At 47.1% G+C, this 7341-nt stretch overlaps 1 protein-coding gene across 2 annotated transcripts in view; it reads left to right on the top strand.

The window, feature by feature from the left end:
• Positions 1-354: 354 nt before the first annotated feature.
• The window catches only part of BCLAF3 (BCLAF1 and THRAP3 family member 3), a 33052-nt gene continuing 26065 nt past the window's right edge, over positions 355-7341 (top strand). Inside the window, exon 1 of one of the 2 annotated variants that reach the window (XM_082278628.1) lies at positions 355-485. The gene's annotated coding sequence lies outside the window, so the exon portion shown is untranslated. Of the gene's footprint in view, positions 486-704; positions 727-7341 lie in introns of those variants that run through there. The other variant, XM_082278629.1, reaches the window with a different exon arrangement.

The raw sequence follows: 7341 nt of genomic DNA, 5'->3' as shown, positions 1-7341 counted from the left end.
CAATCCCCTCCCTCTCCCGGCTGGCGGTGCTGTCCCTGATGCGCCCCAGGACACGGCTGACCCTCCTGGCTGCCGGTGTCACGGAAGGGCTCTGCTTCCCGCAGGGCATTGCAGTCGACGGGCTGTTCAAAATTCAATACCCGGGAAGGGCCAGCGCACCCCGTCCTCTCTGCGCTACCGCGACCGGGAACCAGCTGCCCAGAGCCCACCCCGAGCAGCAGAGCCCGGCCCACGGCTGCAGCACGGGCAAGGGGCCCCGGTGGAGCGGGGCGATCGGGGGCGGTGCCGGAGCCGCCCCCGCCCGGCCCCGCCCGCCCCTCCCCTTCCGGGCCGCCCGCCCCCCGCCCGCCCTTTCTCTCCGCCGCGCCCGTGCGGAGCAGCCGCGGCCGGCGCGGCGGCCGGGACCCGCCCCGCCGGCTCGCCGGGCACCTGCTCGGGGCGGAGCGGCGGCGGCCGGAGGAGCGGCGGGAGCGGCGCCGCAGGCGGTGAGTGCGGGGCTGGCGGCGGCACCACCACGGTTGCGGCGGGGCCTGGTGAGGCCCGGCGAGGGGGCGGGGGCCGGTGCCGCGGGCAGGGGGAGCCGGGGCGGCCGTGGTCATTGTCCCTGTCAGCGCCGCCTGCGCGCCGGGAAGGAGCGGGCCGGGGTACGCGGGGCTCCGTCGCGCTCCGCCACGCCCACCGAGGACCGGCGATCGGCCTGGCCCGGCTCGGCCCGGCGCGGGGGAGGTGAGTGAGAGGTGCCGCCCTCGCTCCCCGCTCTGGCCCGGGCCGTGCTGGCCGGTGGCCGCGGAGCTGCGGAGACGAGAGCTCGGCGGGGATTGTGCTGCACCCATCCTGAGTCTGCTGACGGTGGGGTAGCCTGGAGCAGCGGCACCCGGACCCGCCTCGCCCCGCGTGTGTGCGTGCATGTACGGACTGTGTGTGTGCTGTGGTGCGGTGCGCGGGGGCCGTCAGGAGCTTTGGGAGGACCAGGAACAAAGCATAGGGCAGGGGCACACACCCAAATGGCCGCGGGGCTGTCGGCCGTGCCCCCGAGTCGTGACTGTTCCAGAATACCCGTGTTGCTGTGATCCCTCTGGGCCGGCAGCACCGCAGAGCTGAGGTCGCTGCTCACTGTTGCTGTAAGGACACCTTAGAGGTGAGCAAGGCTTAAATACCAACAGTCCCTGTTTCCAGTAATTTGTGTGTTGTCACACGCAGAACCACACCAGTTAAAGTCTTTATAATAACTTAGAACGGTACAGGTTTTGTGTAACAGTCGCAGCTCAGTTTCAGTATGTCCTTGGTTTAGCTTAAAATATTTTCCAGATGGAGTCAAGCCAAAGCAAGATGAATTGGTGCAGATTTGAACGAATCTGTGGGTTTTTAATACTTCTTTGGGTGGTTTAGTTGATTATGCACAATTTTTCATACACATCTGAGTGGGTGGTAATGTCTCGTAAGGAACTGGGGATAGCAGTCTCCTCACTTGGCTCTACTACACCTAGGAGAACAACACATAATTTCTACTGCCTTTCTTAAATGCCCCAAGTCACTAATAAATAAAGTTTAGATTCCTGTGTTATAAGCGTTTAAAACAAAGGCTGCTCAAATTGCTGGGAGATTTTAATTACCTGCTTACTTTGTTTGTGGACCTCACAGAAAAGTGAATCTTCTGTGAAAGTCTCGTTGGGTGTGGATAGCTGGAGGAAGAGCATGGAAGAGGATGCCAGGAAGGGAGGGGAAGAAATATGCAAAAGGCATGGAGGGATCTTTGTTGAAGGATGTCATCTTGTGGCAGCCTGACACAGGGCTAGGCAGAGAGGGGCAGAGAGCAGATGACTGTCTTTCCCTTTGAGGATTTTTCTGATTTTTTTTGTTTGTTTTTAATATTGGTGTTGATGAGGTGAACTGAAATTAATTAACTTCCTTAAGTGACACACCCTGTTATCCTGATAAACAGCTGTCTATCTTGAGTGTCCATGTACTCCTCCACATCTGCCTTCAGCAAAAGAACTGGTATTTCTGCCACTGCTTTTGTAAGCGTCATCAAACCAACTCTCCATGTGCCTGTGCTGGGGCAAGATGGGCTTGATTTTGGTGCAGTCTTGGCTTGTCAGGAGGTAACATAGGCTGGGTTGGTGTTGCAGGCAAGCTGGTGAGGGATGTGGCTGCGCACAGTTAGGTTTGCTTTTCCTCTCAGGTGGCAGCAGGTGCTTGCTGTGTGCAGGGAAGGGAGGAAACATGCTGGACTCTTCCAGCGAAGATGCATTTTTCTGGTATGACTGGGGAAGGCAGCCTGGACTTCACAGCCTCCTGGCAATGCTGCTCTGCAGCATTGCTGATTCTGAATAAATAAGGGTCATATTTTGGTTTTGTGGTGGTTTTGTGACACCAAGGTGAAAAAGCTAAGGTTTCCACCATGGTTTGTATGTTTTGGAGATCTTTCAGTAGGCAGGAAGTTGTTGTGGTCTGTCTCTGGTACCGACACAAGCAGATTTAACATGCTTCTGGTGTCCCCTTAGAAGCTGGATGGCAGATGTGGCTGGGTATGGTGCTGTAACATTTAAAGCTCTGTAGTGAACAGGCGTTAAAGGCCTCTAGTTCAGCACGTTATAGAAATGGCTTGCTAATATATTTATGGGTTGGGCTTTCTTTGTGTAAAAAAAAAGAAGTTTGAGAGTGAAATATTTATTATTTGATACAAATTTATCCTGCTCAGTCTTTCCAAGTTGGCATTCTAATCTGCTGTTTTGCAAAGGTGAAGCATTGCCTGCTAATTAGTGTAATTAAATGGGTCGGTTTTAAGCGAGAACACACTGAAAAGTTATATGCTCAGTAGACCTGCTCAGTTATTTTTATTCCTTTGCTCAAATGTGCAGGCACAGGGGAATACTTTCTATGCGTTTCAAGCACTTAGGATTTGTTAGGTGATCCACTGACAAATGTATGCTTGAGCTAGGCCTGTACTTTCTGTACTAGGTCTTCCTCCTATTGTGAATGTGAGGTGGAACAATCATTTTTATATCTCTGTTTGTGTAGCAAGCAGAGGAGAGCGATCCTCACAGGCTGCCCCTGCATGGCAGTTACCTCTCTAGCATCAGGCCTGGTTGTCTGTTAACAATCCTTGGCATTGGGATACAACCTGTGTAAAGCCTGCCTTCCCCTGCTTGTGCCAAAGAAAAAGGATAAAGCTGAGTAGGGGGACAACTTCTAAAGCCACAGTGGATGCAATTTTGGTGGGTTGGAGGGGTGCTTCTGGTGATGGGGAGGCCCAGTCTCTCACTAGATAAACTGAAGCATTGACGCTGCTCTCCTTGAGGGGTGATACATTCAGGAGTGTGGTGCTGCCTCCTGCCATTGCTGCCCTCCATTCCCAGCTGCTCTACCACAGCTGCCTGGGGAGGTGCTGTGGACCAGATCTGGAAATTTCTTAAATATAGCATGGCATGAAAAATGGAGGGGGGAAGAAAAAGAATTATCTCCCTGATGATGTTGGTGGTGAGAATTTATGCTGTGAGACTGCAGTGGCCTCAGACCTGCCACAAAATACTGTGGAGATTCGAAACATATCCTTGGAGATGTGGAAGGCGCTCCAAGAGTAATAAAAGCCCAGGAGAAGGGATCTGTAGTCATAAAGAGCTGTTGTTGAATATCAGAGAGCTGTGAGAGAATGGAGGATGGAAGTTTGGCTCTCAGTCATTTGCATTGATCTGTTACCTGCTGTGTTGTCTAAAAGGGAATGGTTTAGAAATCCCTCAGCCAAGTTTCATTTGTCTCAGCTGGTGTGTCCTTGACTTAAACAGCTGTTCTAGCTCATAGTTTTCAAAGCTGTCACATGTGTCCTTCCCTGAGGTGGTGAGCCTTGAGTTGGGAGTCACCTCCATGTGCTGGCAGAGCTCAGTTATCAGTGGAGATTGTACTGAAGCATTGACTACAGGAATCCTGTTGCAGGTTCAGAAAAATGGAGACTGGTTTGCTGGGAGATGGTTCTCTGCTTTTATACTTTTTCCTGAGCATTTGGTGTTGGAGGTGATAAGATTTGCCTTGAAGATGAATGGGCAAGAACATGCCAGGCTTGTGCTCTGCTTGGACGGTGGCTGGAGTGGGCATTGCATGGGACAGCCTTTGAATCAGCTCTTGTAACCTATGCAGTGGAGAAGTTGCCAATTCTATCCTTTTCATTTAATGATGGTGTAAATGACTTTCTGTATTGCAGACTTAACAAAAAAAAAGAAAAGAACTTGAAGTCTGGATTGCAGCTGAGCTTTTAATTTGAGTGTATTTCTGTCAAGTACTTGGTTGTCCTGGTATTGAGAGTCCCAATTCCTGGTTTCTCTTTCTTGACAGACACTGCAGCAATACAGACTTTGGCGTGTCTCTTGCAGCTTCCAATTGATGCCCGCCTAGAAAGCAGTCAGTGAAAAGCTTGAAGCTGCTCCTTATCTTTTTGGGGCAAAGTGAAAGAGAGAATAGTGATGTGGGTAGTTTTTACAGCAAGAGTCAGTGTCAGCCAGCTGTGGGACCCAGCCTTAGAGACCTGCTTATCCCTGTCTGCTGTGAAAGGTTTGTGATGGTGGTCAGGCAATCCCTCCAAAAGGGATAGGGAATGACATCTCCCTTCACTGTAGGTGCAAGGCATTGAAGAGCAGCTCCCTGGTGATAAGCAGTATTAGTATTGATTTACCCTTTGTGAGTCCTGAATAGGGTTTTTTCCATGATCTGTTGGAGATGATGGAAGGCACCAAAAAGGCATATATAGCAGTCCACACATTTATAGTCTGTTCCAGGAGAGTTAACAACTCCTACTCAGTCTGTGCTGTTACCTGCAGGATTTTAGCTATTTGGGGCTTGCTGATTTTGGGCTCTTTGTATTAGAAAGAGCTCCAGTTCCCTTCTGTGCAGCTAGATGATTGCAGTCATTTGTGATTTCTTGTTTCATGCTGGAGAAAGTCAAACAGATAGAAGATTGTTCTGTTGAGGAGAGCAAGTTGTTAATAATTTATAGCCTTTCTGAAAGAACATGTGTTCAAGTTGGCACATCCCATACAATTTCTGGTCATTTTTGAGCTACTTGTCTCAAGATACTCCTTTCAGGATTATAAAAGAATTTTGTACTTGTCAAAACACTAATATCCCAAGGGTGGAATCAAAGGATAGCTGGTAGCAGGCTTGAGGCCATTTTCCCAAGAGGGAAGTTGTCTGATTCCAGTTCTGGAAGTCAAGGAAAAGAAACTAAAGGGTGGGATTTCCATTAATATTTACAAACTATCTAAGCACAGTTACTGATAACTTTTCTAATGAGTCACTTATTGTTGTAACATAACAAACACAAGCAGCACTCTGAACCTAATAATGCTGCTTAGTTAAAAAAATAGTTCTTTATGTTTTTATAGTGACAGCATCTGGCAAAGTACAGCAGAAGGTCTTGGAGAAATTCAGGGCCCAGAGCAGTCAGGTCTTGGCACCTCTGCTCTGTCATGACCTGGCTTTTCAGAAGCACCTGGATGGCTGACTTGCAAACTGTAGGGCCTTCACTTGATTCAAGTAATTCTGCTACAGACAGGCTTACTACCTGATACCATCGTACAAAAAGCTTGCGTTTGGTATGGAACCATATTGCTGGTTAGTTGAGGTGACTTAAATCTGGATTTAGCAATGTTTACAAATTCTGTATAGATTAATTTGCACTTCTGGTGTTATACTGGGAGTCTTGGTGAGGGGCAGTGTCTGCTGCCTTCGTATGGTGTGTTTCTCTTTGAGGAAATCGTGTTGCGTGGCTCATTTTTTAGGAGGTGCGTTGAAACAAATGAACACTTCTTTCCACTAAACAAAAGGAATGTCATCACTGGAAATTACAGCAGTCCTCCTTATCCTAGGGCAAGATCTAGGACGTGCTGTCACAGTCTTTCTCACGCTTTTAGGTATAATTGTTTAGCCAGTCTCGGAAAGAATAAGGAATTGGTGATTATGTATGCTCAGTTTCTAGCTTTATCAGTCTGGCAGATCAAGTTCTGTACAGATGGTTGGGTGGGGTTTGATGGTACTTTTGTCTTTTTGGTGTTTACATACTTGTATGAAAATTAGGAATAAAGTTCAGAACTGAAGGGAAGGTAGGAAGAAAGAATTTGTTCAGCACATAAAATACTGTCACTTCTAAAAGTTTATCAAAATAGATGGTAGTAGTGAATCTTTGAAGCCTGTGGGACATGCACCACATTTTGAAATGTGCTACCCAGGGAGTGTGGGTTTTTTTGTTTGTTTCTGAAATGCTGTTTTGTAAGATGTGTTTTTATGGGTGAAAAATAGAAAACTATTTTGATCACAATATTACTTTTCTTTGAAAAATAATGAATGCTGGCATTGGAGCATCATATCTAACTTTGGGTAGTATGACCTTCAAGTAAGCAGAGGGCCTGAAGTTAATTCATGCTATGCAGTCCTCAGATACATGCCTTTAGGATATAAGAGGTAGTGATAACTTCATATTTGAGAGTTCAGAGAACAAATACTTTATCTTGTCCTTGGGGTACTTTGGGGTTGGATTTTTTTTTGCTTCACTATCCCTTGCAACAATAACAACATTGTGTTTTGTTACATGAAAAGATTGATTGTGGAGCAAAAGAAAAAAAAAAACTTTGGAGGTTTTTCTTCAGAGCTAAGGTATTGCTACATCTTGCAAATAAAAGTTTGGTTAGCTTACAGTGCAACTTAATGAGCAGTTTCTAGTATAGGAGGTGGCTTGTCTGATCTCTGTCTGTGGGGTAGGCAGCAGAAGTATGCAGTACATTCTTCTCTTAAGATACTACTGTTTCAGCCATGAGGTAATCACACCAAAAAGTCAAATATAGCAAGGAGTGATACTTTGAGCAACCAGTGTGACTGGGGGGTGTGAGGTGCTGGGTCAGGCATGTAGGTGCCCACGACTTCAGGTAGTCCCTTAAAGCTTGTGCGTTTTTCTCCCTTTTCAATTTCAGTTCATCAGATAAAAGATTTAGTTAAAGAAATTATTTGAGCACTGGGAGTGTCAAAAAGGCCATACTTTGCTAGCACAGACTAGTTTTCTGTCTCTCTGAATGTCTGAGCAAATAGTTACAGAAAATACCCTAGCATATATAGAATGCCATTGACCTGGGTGTACTCTTTCAGTTTCAAGTGGTTGGTTGTTTATTAACTTTGGAGCTGTTGATAGATCTGGTTTTGCAGCTATATTTCTGGACTTTAAAGCATTTTGTGGTAATTAAAAGCTGAAGCCATGGGTATGTAGTCCAAACTTCTGTTTTTAACCAGTTACCCGATAATTTCGTTCTGCTTTAATCCTTTGTGTTTGGTAAATAATGAAGAATCATTTTGTTCTTATTC

The sequence above is a fragment of the Coloeus monedula genome (assembly GCF_965178545.1).
Source record: "Coloeus monedula genome assembly, chromosome: 3".
Taxonomy (NCBI): domain Eukaryota; kingdom Metazoa; phylum Chordata; class Aves; order Passeriformes; family Corvidae; genus Coloeus; species Coloeus monedula.
Note: the sequence above shows the minus strand (reverse complement) of the source record. Positions and strands in the feature narration are given on the sequence as shown.